The following is a 15586-nucleotide window of genomic DNA, read 5'->3' on the forward strand; positions in this document are numbered from 1 at the left end:
CTTTTGACCAGAAAAATATAATATTCTACTCTAATGATATGCGGACAATATCACAATCTAATGAGGGATTCAAATCTGTATGATGTAAAAGAAAAAAATCTCGACACAACCGCAGCAGGTATACCTGTGAATCAAAACGATGTCAATCGCCGAGCTTTGTACTGAAAAAGCGTTTTAGTAAATTCGATTGAACGAGCTCGCTTTCAATATCATAGTTAATAGCTTATGAATATACTAGTGTATCATTTAAATAAGGCTTTACATTAACTTCACAATCGTTTGCAAACAAACGTTTCCAATATCGTACTCGTCGAATACTATAATAATCTATACTATAGGCACATACGAATGCGTTTTACGCGTATACATAATATACTAATGATTAAAACATCTATAAAACAACAATCGACTATGCGACATAAAATCACAGTCTCGTATAATCGTATTATGTATTTGACTATTATTACTTGAATACATTATCATAGTAAAACTATAAAACACTCATAGACCTTATCCATTGCAGATTTAATTATTTTGGTAAAATTCGAAAAATTAAATAGAGTAACGTATAACAATGATAGTCATCACAATTTAAAATTTTTAGTTACAGTTTCTAATAATTTATTACATAATATCGTATTTACTTACTAATTATCGGATTATATTATATAATAGGTCTGTATTTGTTTGAATTTGTAAATATTATTCATACTAGTCAACGTCAAATAATATAATGAGTGATTGACATACCTTTGATTAATCGATTTTCTGAAAAAAGAAAAATACAAAACATTAGATTTTTTATAAAATAAGTAACTTTTTCTTTAGATATTGTTATTTAGATAACAATACAGTATAAGTTGGGTTATCATATCGAACGTCGCTATCTCGAATTTTTCGTCATCTCAAATTACATTGAAATCCCCTTGAAACTACCATTATACTTAATAGTGTTTTGCTCTCGATAACTCGAAATAAAATTAATTGTTTTTCGTAATCTTGAATACACAAATAATATTTTTATTACGGTAAGAACAAAAAATTAAGCAGTATATTCAATATAGTGATTGTGATTTCATGCGATTGTAGTAAATATTTGTAATCATTCGTATACAATTCAGTGAAATGGAACATAAATAAGTGTAAACTAAATGCCTTTTCAATTATTTTTAAATTCCTACAAAAACATGTATTGTAGTTTTGATATGTATGTATTATTAGTATTTTAAGTATTCAAATTATTTACCAATTGTTTAAATTTTTTTAAGAATTTTAATAAAAAACTCGATATCTCGAAGTTGTTGATACCTCGAACTTTTTCCCGCCGCCCTTGATCGACCAAAATTATGTAAAAAAGAAAAAAATAGTATGACTTGACAGGTATACTTAAATAATATTGTTTCATTAACAGATTAGTCTACGTCTGATGAAATCTCATTGCAGCACGACGTCACGCGTATATAGAATACCTACTGTTATTATATTTGAATAAAATGATATTTCAATGCGAACTACGCAACGAGATAACATCTATATATAATATATATACATAGTGTATCGTATCGTCATATTGTATTTGTACGAGACCAAATAGAGCAGAACTTCTATCATTAATCACAATACCCTTATATTATATTATATAGTTTACCCAGAGATTCTCGTAGCGCGCCACGTGAAGTGACAGAAGTGTACTTAAACTTTGAAATTTCTGCGATCCAAGTACACTGTTGAAGTTACATTTCACTTTTACCATATGAACGTGTTCAATCTCGTCCTCGCGCGGAATAAAATTGTGTTTGTGTGTAAACTTCACGTTCGATGATAAATAACAATAGTAAATCCGATCAAAGTTTTAACTCGCAACAATAATATTTCACGACACTATAAAATCGCACACAAAATCATTCCCGGAATTGTGGGTAGTTCGATGGACTCGTCGAAATAAAAATCGTTCGAATTCAAAACTTTCCAGTGTCGCCCCGTGAACTTGTTGATGTTCGACTCGAATACGATCTCATGATAAACTTGCCCGAGATTATTTGAGGGGGTGGGGATTGATATTTATTAGATATTGTTGTGATATTAAAAATAGTAAGCCTAAATGTCACGTGACAAAATATTACTTAATTCCGTTCGCGTAATACTTATAGTTTTGATAATGTAATTACAAATAGTATGATATTATTAAACATTTTATGTTTACGTTTGTCTATTCACTTTTGAAATCCAAAGAGTTTCATGCGATAAATCATTTGCCGAACCGTTGACTATCTATAGATCGCTCTTAAATTATATATATTTATTACAGTTAAACGTATTTACACATCAACTTTAGACGACATAAAAAATGCATACCTATGCGTATGTATATATATATATATATATATATATATGTGTGTGTGTGTGTGTGTGTATGTACATATTTTTTTTTATTATAAAATGTAAGACAATTATATTATTACGCCCGTCGATTTCGATTAAACGCATGAATATTTATAAATATAATATATATATAATATTTTATGAGTAATGGCAAAAACTAAAAAACCTGGCGGAGTCGCGTAAAAAAAAACGATTGGAGGAAATTCAATTATTGGTATCGTCGTCGCATATTTTATCATTAATTTTCTCTCCGTTATTACTACACCTTTGTCATATATAAATATAATTTACATTGGTAGGTATGAACCTATATATATATATATCTCAAAGGTCAGTCACCGTCGTCGGGTTCGTTATGACGGTCAGGCAACAATATTAATATAATATTTGTGACTTTACGCGTCAGTCCTACCAAACAGCTGCTACCTGCGAGTGCATACCAATACTAATTAAAATCATATTGTATCAGATGTGATTTTTCGTTTCAGACTCACTTAAAAGACACGTTGTTTCGCAATGGCGACCGATCGAATGTACATTTACAATTACATTTCATGTCGGTTTTTAGGACATGCACTAAATAATATAATAGAACGTATGCTTTGATCGTGTAAAAATAGTGTTGTATGGTTAAATTAATAATTATTTTAAATGACTAATGACTTATAACTATCAGTTTTAAAATAATTGACTTCACTTACTACTTCTTTACGAAATACATTAATTTGTCGTGAAACACTGCAGTGTATGCTTTATGAAAGTATAACGTTTTCAAATTTTGAGTATTAATTTTTTGTTATTTTTTTTTTTACACACTAAATTCAAAAGGTGTATATTATTTTAAACTATATTGTAGATTATTTTGTGCGGTATAATCGCTCAAGTACAAAAATTAATAAATATAGATTAAAATATTAAAAAATAATTATCAGAGTCTACTATAAAAACTAAAAAAAAAAAAAAATTAATTTATAATAAAAACGTTGCGTCAAGTAATGAATTATTCGACCAAAAAGAAAAGTTTGAACAAAATAATGAGCTCTTTAAAAACAAAAAAAAAACAATTTAATACATATTATATTTTATTTAATATAAACTATTTTTATTTTAGTATAAATTTCATCTACTCAAAATGTAAGAAAAATTATCCCAATGATTTATATGACACTATGTTTATGTTTCAAGTATGCTGAAATTGTAATAATTGTTTTGTTCCATATAACTCGGAAGAGTTGTAAACTATATTAAAAAAAAAAAAACTAACCTTAATCGTTATTAACAGTCGGACGCTGTAGACCCGTAATATAAATGAAAACTTTTTTAATATTCTCACAGAAATAAATCATCAGATAGAACTTTAACAGACATAAAAAGTGTATTCGATTACCGCTTTGGGGAATTAAAATGTCAAACCTCAGTTATTATACTAGGCAATCGTTTTCCTGCTAACAAAATTTGTTAATAATTTCGGTATTTATCTATCCATGTAAAATATATAATGTAAACAAAAAAAAATAATAATAATAATTTATATTATAAAAAAAAAATCAGCGAAATTCAACGTTTCCAAAATTAAAATATACAAAACTTATATTCAAACTGTGACAGTTATTTATATGTTATAATTTATAGGTAACAGGTAACATTGTGTTTGATACCTCATTGATAGTTAATTTATAGCTATTTCGTAAATCGATTATTTTTATTATATTATACATAAAATATATTCTCGATATTATATTAAATATGAAATACTTGGAATTCTTTTATTTAAACTTTCAGACAAAATTTAAACTGATGGAAAATAATAATAATAATAATTTGTACAATTTTTTAATCTAAATATTCTGGAAAATTATTTTAACAATAAATACTTATTTTGGAAATTAATAAGGTTTTTTTTAAATATTTTCTTGTATTATTTTAATTCATAATAAAATAACATTTGAATGACAGTTAAAAATTATCTACAAAAATTAAATTATGAACTAGTAGTTAATTATTCATAACTAATTAACCACCTATTGTGTAATGGATCGAAATTACATTTTTATCTATCAAAATTTTCAGAGAAATATTTTGTTTCTGAATCTAAAATTTAATATGTTTATTGTCATTCAGAAATGTACTAAAAAAATTTTAATATAACATTAAGAAATAGTAAAAATAAATATTTTTAATGAGTTTAAATTACAAAATAAAGTATTTTATTAATTGTTAATTCTTGTTAAAACAATTAATGTTATTTATGTTAAAAGAATAATCATATATTAATCTGTATTCGGGGTGTCATACAAGTAAAATACAATATTTTAGTCATAATGTTATCAAATGTCTAAGAATTTATGAAATCATTAAGGGTTAGTACTTATTACAGCAAACTAATCAAAACGAAAATAAATTATTTTACAAATCCAATCAAACATCACAAGAATAAAAAATGTCTATTTATAAACAGTTTATTCGTTTTGCAATGACCTGTAGAGTTTCAAAACATATTCACAGAGTTCAGCTAAGAAACTAAATATATGAAAAGGTAATCACAACAAAATCCTTCAAATCAATACAATATATATGACAAATCTAATAAATTGATCTTATGATTAATATAATTCCACATATTTTGCACTTTCGCTAAGTAATATCAATATTAATTAAATCTTTCAATATTTAAATAACTTATTTTTAAAACTTGAAATTTTTTAATCAATACCATAAATAATTGTACCTAATTCTATCCTGAATACTTTTAATCGTAATTTGTAAGTATTTTATAATACGTATTCTATTATAATTATGATAATTAAAATAAAAGTTAGTTATTTAAAAGTGTTGTTAATGGAAGCCTTAATTTTTTATCACGTTGCAACATTTAATATACATTTTTAATTTAAAATTATTTCTGCATATTTTATTTATTTTTGAACAGGCAGCGTGCGTAATATATATATATATAATATACATTTTAAATTAAATCTCTGTTTTAAAGAACTATTTAAATGCATTAAGCTCCATCCGAGTTTAAAGCCAATGTAAATAATAGTTTTTATTTTATATAATATCCGAATAAGCTCAAACATTAATATTTAAAAATTAAAAAAATCAAATATTTATTGAGTTTCTAACATTATAAAATACCTAAAAATAAAATAAAATAATTTTAACTTACTGTGAGATTTATTAGAAATTTACTTGGAAAAAGTTATAATTAACGTTGTAATCAACCAAAAAAAAATTGTTTAATGTATTCAATTTTATACTTATTACTCTTATTTTAATATTACTAAAACTTACTCAAAGAATTAATGTTTATAAGATATATTTCTAGTTAAAATATCCAGGTTTCATTCTGAGAAATATTTTAGATGATACAAATTAACTTATCAACTATTTTAATAGGTACTGGTATTTAAAACACAGGAAAGACTTCAAAATGTTGAATTATATTTTATAGAAATAGTTACTTAAAATTATATAATGAATAATGGAATCATTCCCAACTCTGATACATACAATTATTAGAGTGTTTATCGTTTAAAAATATTTTAAGTCACAAAAACTACGAAGAATTTTATTGCTTCACATTTATGTTCTATAACTTAAGAAAAATAATGTTATGTATTCTATACTCATTTATTATATAAGTATGTGTAATTTTCAAAGCCAAAATTTTTTTTATAATTTTCATTAATCTAACTATGTATTTAAATGTAATTATTTTTCTATTTATGAATTAATAATATATAAATATATATAAATAGAGTATGCGAATTCTGATTTAAATTAAATTTGTACTACTACTTCACACAATAGTAAAAAATATATTTAAATAATAATATATAATATATTCTTTCTTAATAGCGTTTAAGATTGTTGAAATAGGTCTTCATAGGTAAACAATAGTTCTTAATACCACGGATACTACAGCATATGCATAATATATTTTATCTTACTACTTTGGTAGGTACTTGAAAAGGGTGAACTGCCATCATTAATGAAACTATAATAATAATTATTATTATTATTTTCCATCCATCACAGTAAATTAGTCAAGGCATATTAATATGCATAATTCACTAAAAATGTCATAACGTCATTCTGGTCCAGAAAATATCGTTTTAAATAGTACAAAATATCAATAAAATACTTGTAATCATTTAAGAAATGTATTTGTTCTTATAATAAATTATGGTGTATCTAAAATAAGAACTCAAACAATTATCCTCGTATTTTGTATTTTTCCATTGTAATACAAACGATAAACTGCAGTTTTCCATAGATATAATTTTCAAAATGTTAAACGCTTGCATTATAATAGTAATAATAGTACCATAATAATATAATAATACCGTAACTGTTTTTAGATTGTATTGTTTAGAAAACTGAAAAACGTGTATTTATTAGCTTTACAATGTAGAATTTAATATTAATATTATAATACATATTGTTTTGCATTATATATTTATATAACTATTGATTAACAATATCAACTATATAGTAATATTATCAATGGTATTTTATAGAATGGTCTCAAGTATTTCCGTAATTTATTTTACGCTGTTCGTAGTTGTCCCAATCGGAACACATTATTTCAAAACCCCTTTGTTCTAACTCAATGTGCATTATCTGATTTTAACATAATCCGTGGTAGTTAAGTCCAGAGTTGCTTGCTTGCTCTCTCCACTCATAAAGAGAAGTGATCGGTTTTTATCAATAAATAAGGCGATTTCAAAAGTGAACGAAAAATATAAAAGGGCCATAGAATTAATGGGCGTTGGTCGTTTGAATATAGACGTGAGGTGATGACTTGAATCGGCATATCGTATGGTAATTACAAATGTATATAATACAATAGTAACATATTGTGTACATTACGTACTGTTTATACAAATTTTCCTAAATTAATGCGAATATCGATTAAAAAATGATTCACAGACTCACAGTGTCTTAGTACACACAATTAGTGTTAGAATGATTAATATATTTAATTTCAGTTGTAAAACACTCATTTATCTTTTAATCGAATTTATTATATAAATATATTAAACATAAATGTAAGTAACTATGTTTTTGTACATAATAACGATTGGATTTAACGAAATCCCAATTGAAAAGAAATTATCATAACTTGGCTTCTTTCATCTCTTTATAAATACATTTTTCGATTAATTTTATATACTGAGATATGTTGAATTAATTTCAAATGTAATTCCAATTCGTTTTTTGTATACAAATGTTATTACTTATTATTAACGTTAGATATACACGTATATAGCGTTTAATTTCGTTCGTTATTTATATTATGTACAGATTTTAAATAAATTATAAATTATCTCGATGTTATACAATTATGTTCACAATGCTGTAGTTCACTAAAATACTTCGATCATAAATATCAAATAAAATAAATGTATGATAACGTTAAAACAGTAATGATGTAATTAGTATTAGGCTATAGAATTAATAACTCGTACAATAATCCGTTAAAAAATGATCGACCTAAATCATAAATTTTTGGTAAAATATTCAACAAAATTGTTATTATTATCATTTTTTAAGTAATAAAAAATATCAGTTACCATGCCACGACATTCCTGAATATTTAAACAAAACAGGATAAATTAAAGGATTTTTTTTTTAAAAAAATACGGTAAAAATATTTTACTATTTGACTCATAATAATGTATCATATAACGATAATATAACGTATAATCCCAAACATGGTGAATCACATTTAGATTAAACTTGAATGATAGCCAGTCTCAAAATGAATAATAAAAACAATATCAGTCGTTCAAAAAGTGTCACGGAAACAAATCTATTTTTAATTAAACATTCAATGAAAAACAATATATATACTTTACATTCTCCGCATTATCAAATAGCACCTATCATACCTATAAACAGTATAGACACTGGAAAATTAAATTTAAAATAACTTAATATTATATTGAACTTTTCCAAAATTATTAAAAACAGAAAAACAATGGCAAAAAGTAAAGAATATAACTCTATTCATAATGTATAATTTCCTTTAAAATGTATTTGTCAAAAATAAATAAGACTATTTCTAAATATTGTATTTTTAACTACAGTATACCTAACCTACAGTATTAATTATTATTATTTTTTTTTTTTTTAATTCATTAATTTTATCTTAAGCTATTTTGTAAATCTGATCTTTAAAATTACACTAAATTATTAGGGTATTGAAATATAGACAATATAGTAATATAAAATTAAAACTATAATCACCTGTCTACCTATATATTATATTAATATAATTTGAATAATATGAATATGAATATATGATTATTTTAAATAATAATCTTATAACAATTAAGTTAATTAAGTTAAACTATATATATATATAGATTACTTTCATTTTAGACAACCATTTATTTGATCAAAATATGTTAAATTAGAGATCAGAAGATTTTAATGATAATTTAGTCACTATACATATTACAGTTTTTAATAATTTTTTTATTCCATACTTTTATTTGTTCATCCTCTGACATCGTTTAAAATAATGCGTTTAACTACTCTATGAATTTAAAGTGTTGGTGCTAATGGAGAAAATAATTTCAAAAACCTAACCTAACCTAGGACATAATATATACGCAAAGTGGGTTAATGTAAAAACAAAATGAAAGAAGTGTTAAAAACACAAAAATATTTGAAGAAAAGAGTGGATTTATACACGCATTTGCAGAAACATCAATAAAAACATTGTCATCTATATTTTTCTCTAACTCAATTTTTTTTCACATTTCTATTTCAATATATTAATTTATTATATTATAATATTTTATGGTCCAAGTTTGGAAAATAGCCGAATATTCGCGAACAATGAGTGTTTTGACTTAGAATGCACATTAAATTATTGTTGCTCGTTTATGTGCAGGTAATAAACCCAGATGTAAAATAAGTATATATTATAAAAAAATATCAATCCATTAAAACATATAATATTATATACTATGTGAATGTTTCAAAATAAAAAATTATAAAAAACAAAGGGGTTTTAATTATTTTTCTTACAATATCGACCTATTAATATTAGTTATTATATAAAATTATACATTGTGTCACATTTTATAATATGTTCAACGTACATGAACTTATGTACCTAATCTTCACAAAATATTGAAAAAAATGATGTCGCTAATTATAGACAGGTAAATACAGGTATCGACAGACAGGAAGATGTATCAACAAGTAAAAGAATAGTTTTGTTATTATTTTTGTTTATAAGCTTGTGACCGATATCAGAAAATGTTGACCAGTGCTAATAATAACCAACTGCCATCTATAAAGTCACCTGATTTTGAAAATGTTGTCCACGAGTAACTTTATCTAGTATATATTATGCTAATGGTGAAATTCGTTTACAAGGTATCGTGTTGGTTTGTGATACATATAACCCAGTTATGATATGCATATTATGTACATAGTTAGTATACCATAATAGTATGTACATAATATACGTACTCGCCGGATATCCGTCTATATAGTTTACATTTTGACGTGTGTTTGTATAGTTGCAATAGATCACATTATTAAAATGTCTCGAATTCGTCATCAGTTGAAACAGACAATAATATGGTAAAATATTATTATTGATAATCATTGTTTTATGACGTCTTGTATATTATATTACACTGTTGAAATTTATTTTAACTTACTTTTCATATACTTTCTATAAATATTATAAGTTTTTTTGCATATTATATTATTAATTTATGATATATTACATTATGCATATAATTTAAAATTAGTAAAAATATAAAACCATCAAGAAAAATAGAAACATAAAATGCCTTTTTGGGGTTTCGAGGAGTGAGTTCCTATTATAAATTTTAACTATTAAATAATTACACACGAAAATAAAAAAATCTATGAATTGACGGAACTCCGGTAATCGATATAACTTACAATAATAGATCCTTTGTATCACTATTTCAAGTGTGTGTTGGAGAGGGAATGGATTATCTGAATGATGACTCTGTAATCTTTTGTACTGGAAAATATGAAAGTATGACAACTTTGTTATCGGAAATAATGGTTCGTGTCATTACGGATCGTGTCATTAGGTATAAATAGATAATATTATTATCATGGACGTGAGAGATGCAAAATACTAGCAATTGGTGTATTTAGACAATAGTTAAACTAAAGTGATGTAACATAATAAAAGTGTACTAAGCTGTATAATATATTATTATTTTATGAAAATAATATAATTTTCAATAGTTCTGAAAATAATTAAGAACGATAATGATATTATCTAATTTTTAAAAAGTTACACGAATAATAAATCGATAAAAACAGTTTTATTTTGGCCAAACAAAATGTCCACGATATTAATAATGAATTAACCAACAATGTAGGTACATTATACAGTGTAAACACGGTACTTGCAATCGAGGTGAATGCGCAATATAAATTTGTTCAAATGAATGGTATGGATTATTATAAATCTGTGATTGTGTTGAATTGTATGCACACGTAAATGCGTAATACACTAATGCGATTATTTGCATAGCATAAATATTTAAATTCAACGCAACGACGAAAAGTCATAGTCGGTTCACAATGTAAATATTATAGTAACGGTAATAGCATCATCTTTGAAAATTGGTTGATTACAAAAATTAAAGATTTAATCACTTAACAGCTATGTGTATATAATATTTGATCCAAGCCGTAGAAGTTGAAGTCTGTTGTTGACTTAACCGGAAGTATTGAAACGACAATTAATGGAAATTTAATGTGAATTTTACGATAACTTCAGAGAGTGTATACATTATAATATTATATATATATAACTAGAGTTTACGATTTTCAATTCCATACCGTAATGGATTTATTAAACGTGCAGTATTCAGTCATATAAATAGTTTACGCGAGAAAAACCGTCTTGACTCTAAACGATTTAAAAATAAAATGGAACGTAATCGAGAGAGTTCTATTAAACAGGCACTAAGTGGCTTTTTCTACGATTCGCGAAGGAAAGAAGGAAGAAAATATAATATGCATAATATGCATTGTATAGATATCTCGTGCAAACCACTTTCCAAGCATCGTGGGATTGTGATCTACCTAAAAGTCACCACTGAGGCTAAACTATAAGGTGTGTCATTCATTTGAACGATTGACTCAAAATTTACCTGAGTACAGCACAAATAATTTGAACCAAAGACTAACCTATCATTTGAGTAAATTTATAAATTATTGAATAATATTGTTAGAAGAAAAAGGCATGTATCAAGTCTGCAAGTGTTAACTTGTGAGTATATAACTATGTAACCGTACTGTAAGTTATGAGGGAAGTAATACGCCAATACGACAACATTTATAATATTATGTATTTTACATTATTATATAGTTTAGGCCGATAGGTGACAGTCATTTTAAAGTGCTCAAAACCAATATATCATATATTATATCATTAAACCATAAACCATTTATCATCCATAGCCTAATATTTATCAAGTTATTAATGTTTTGAAAAAAATTCGAACAGAAACCTTACTAAAAATCAATCATATCAACGAAAAAAGTCAATATATTATGTAAATAAATTATTATTAGTTATACTAAATAATACACATTAAAACCGCAGGAAAAATAATATCAAACCGGAAAATAAATAACAATAGTTTATATTAAATAAAAAGGTATGAGATATAAAACTGATCAATAAATTTAGCTGAGAGAACGTATTAATCCACACGAATTTCCCCAAACCACCATAGTTTTATATTATATTAATAAGATCGACCAAATTATGTGTATTAGAAATATTTTGGAGTGCATTCGTCTAAATAAAAATCACTATACGCCACCATATATTTCGTTAAAAAGTAAAACCCGCGTGTCCTTATTATAACGATTGAACAGCACTCGTGCCGAAAAAAAAAAAGAAAAAAACTACCCTAAAAAAATATAAACCACTATGTGATTATAACGAGAGAGCACTGAATATAATGGCGTTGGAAATAATCGATTCGCGGGTGAACGAGATTCGCTTGGAGGCGAATTATTGTTGCCGAGCCCGTCGAACACGACTGTGACACTATAGTAACAACGATTCTCCGACGACAATACACCATAATATTCGGTACACATCGTGCGTGTATTAATATACACAGTACACGTAATATCGTAAGACGCACACTTTGCGCGACAGCAGTTGTAGTTGTAAAGTGTTTGTAGAAAGTTTTGTGTCGGAATCGGCTCGCGGCTCCGGCGGCGTAGCGACGGCGGGTGGTGGTGGTGTGGGCGTGGAACCGTTAATACGACCTCCGCGGAGACCGACGACTCACAGGTTTTCTCTCAAAAGGTTCAAAATGTCATTATTATATGTATCTACATACGCGCACACGCTGCGGCCATAGATTTTCAGAAACAAGTGCTTACACCGCGCAGGAATAAATGCGCGCGACGTACGCGACTGGGCGTTTTGTATACGACTTCGGCTTACAGAAACTGTACACAATTATATGTCCTCGGAGAAGTGCTATCGCGGAGGTTGTTTTTAAAGTTTCCCGCGGCATTCGCCCGCTGACGGTAAATTATAATAATATATTCTATTATCATCTTTACTAAATAAACTATGCATACGAGTATATAGTATGAAATGGCCTTGCATTCGACCGACACGCGACTAGGCGAGGATTCAGGACGACTTATATCTAAGGACCAGTTAGTAGAAATGAGGGGAGGGCGAGGAAAGAGTCAAAATACCTTGATGTCTTGGGCTACGCTGCGGACTCGTGTACAATATTGTTAAAGATAAAAGCCATGTCTACACACGATGGAGTGGAGTAGATCCGATACCTTTAGGTTTTCGTGTACCCATCACCCGCCTTGATAATTATTTACCATAATCGGACGCCCGGATGCGAATATCGTGTACACCTATAAAACAAAGTAGACCAAACGACGATGGTTTTTGAAAAAATTCCACAGACAGCGACGGACGGTCGGCGGCACACTCGAAAACGGTAACATAATATACCTATTTATATGTATAACGCACATATAGGCTAACTGGCCGTCTTCCTCTGTATAATAGGTACCCCCAAAACGACGTGAATCGCGTTTAACCCTACTCCGCGGCGACGGTAGGTCGGGAATTATGTATGGATACGGTATAAGTAAGTATGTATTAGTATATACTGTACGCAATCAGTTTCGCGGAAACGCTGTCGGTCACACTCCCCTGCCGATTTCGAACGTGCATTACTTGTACGCGCGAGTCTGTGTGTGCGCGTACATCGTCGACGCGTGCAGTGTACACTTGTGTGTGTGTGTGTGTACAGATAAACGTGCGGTCGAAGATGATTTCCATTGGAAATCGAAGTCCCGATGTCCCGCCAGGATTTCAAACGGTATTACGGGTTAGACGCGCCGCTTCCTCTCCGCTCGCGGACTAGCCGAAATTCAATTATACAAACGCGCCTCGTGACGAATTTCCGTCCGCGGAGCGACCACCCGCGAACTCTGCCTCCGCCATCGCCGACACCTCGTCGGCGTTATTATTCTGTTATTGCAGTTTAAATACGTACCTGGGCCCTGCAGTGTTGCGGCCCATTCCGAGGCAAATCGCTTGTACTATATATCCGACACACCACACACCCACGACGGAATAATAACAAACGCTGTCGCCAAGACGGTCGCCGTGTAGCAACCGTCTCAATCAGTGGCGTCGAACTTATAAAAATGTACTCAGGCCAAATTAAAATACAACGGCCCCAAATCACCCCAAAGGCCACAAGCCTACTCCGTCCCCCTGCGTACTCCCCCCCCCCACAAGTCGAGCACTGGTTAACTCCTTATCCGGAATCTCCCAAAATGTTTGCTTAACACAGTATTTTAAATTACACATTACCATATTTCATGGCATGCATATTATTCTTCCGTATTTGTTGTATACCTATTTAAACATCGATGATGACGAACACGCAGTGCACCGTCATATACTCATTTGTTCAACGTACATAATGGCTATTTATTAATATTTCATTTCTGTAGCTATTAGCATTCAACTGAGATAGAGAAATCTCTAAACTACCTACTAGGTACCTAAATAAATAAGTATTAATATACATTTCTTATTTTCATCAAGTAACCAAGTATAGTTTATTATGTTGATTAAAATATAACAAAGACGCCCAGCCCCTCTCTGATCGTCGGCCTCCTTTTAAAAATGTGGTCAGTCACCTAAACATAGGAGTCGGTGCCACTGGTCTCAATATACGCGGCGCAAATAAGCAATACCTACTGCAATGTTTCTACGATATAATAATGTTCACGGGCACCGCCGACTGCAGTCCGTCCGTCGGTCGCGCAAATAATAAATCTGGGGCGTGAAAAATCGATATCCCCCCTTTCCCCCCCACACACACACTCACCACGAAGTGCCACTCCGCGTCGCGACGGCTATTTGTGGGTATCGGACGTCTGCATAAATAATTCGCCAGAGGTTTTAAGCCCTTAGCAATTAATTCCCGGCTAAAATTATGTACGGAGTCGGTTAATCCCTTTCGGTAGCCGCTCGAAATCACGTCTCTTTGAGCACCCGCGCCGTCCCCACCGCGGGACGTACGTCCACCGTCGTTAAGCCCTATTGCACCGCCGCCGTTGTTTTAAATAATTATAAACGCGCTGGTCCGTGGCACGTCAATTTACATTAACCATCGCTGGCGCCAAAATTCGGCGTACAACAATGATAGTATACCCTACACCTTTACAATATTATATACAATATATATATATTGGTACTATAATATAGTTAGACGATCGGAATGCGTCGAAACACTGCAGTGCGATGACCATATAGAACGCTTTATTCCACGATGGCCGCCATAAGTGTCTGTTTCGAGGTAAATACCGTAATACAAACATGATAAAATACGTGTATGCATATTTTTAAATATATCGACAAAACAATAATATTATAATAATACTGAGTATGATTAGGCTTTTCCAGTGTCTCGCTGTGAGAATTGTTCTCGTTAAAATACTACATCAAGTGCATTATATAGTATTAGGTATTATACGAGGAAACGCCACTCGCGAGTCGCGAGCACCGTATCCGGTGACCCGGAAAATGACTACTCGACGCACTCGCTATACTGTGCATAGTGTGCAAACTGTAGTCGGTTGGATTAGGTTAGGTTAGGTTAGGTTAGGT

General features: G+C 29.2%; 1 protein-coding gene across 5 annotated transcripts in view; it reads right to left on the reverse strand.

Annotated features, from left to right (window-relative positions):
* The window catches only part of LOC132928851 (leucine-rich repeat-containing protein 24-like), a 290763-nt gene that overhangs the window by 211162 nt on the left and 64015 nt on the right, over positions 1-15586 (reverse strand). For 3 of the 5 annotated variants that reach the window (XM_060993764.1, XM_060993763.1, XM_060993765.1), the window contains one exon: positions 751-768. The exons of the other annotated variants lie outside the window; for them this stretch is intronic. The gene's annotated coding sequence lies outside the window, so the exon portion shown is untranslated. The remainder of the gene's footprint in view (positions 1-750; positions 769-15586) is intronic. 5 annotated transcript variants of the gene reach the window in all.

Source organism: Rhopalosiphum padi, chromosome 4 (assembly GCF_020882245.1).
Source record: "Rhopalosiphum padi isolate XX-2018 chromosome 4, ASM2088224v1, whole genome shotgun sequence".
NCBI lineage: Eukaryota > Metazoa > Arthropoda > Insecta > Hemiptera > Aphididae > Rhopalosiphum > Rhopalosiphum padi.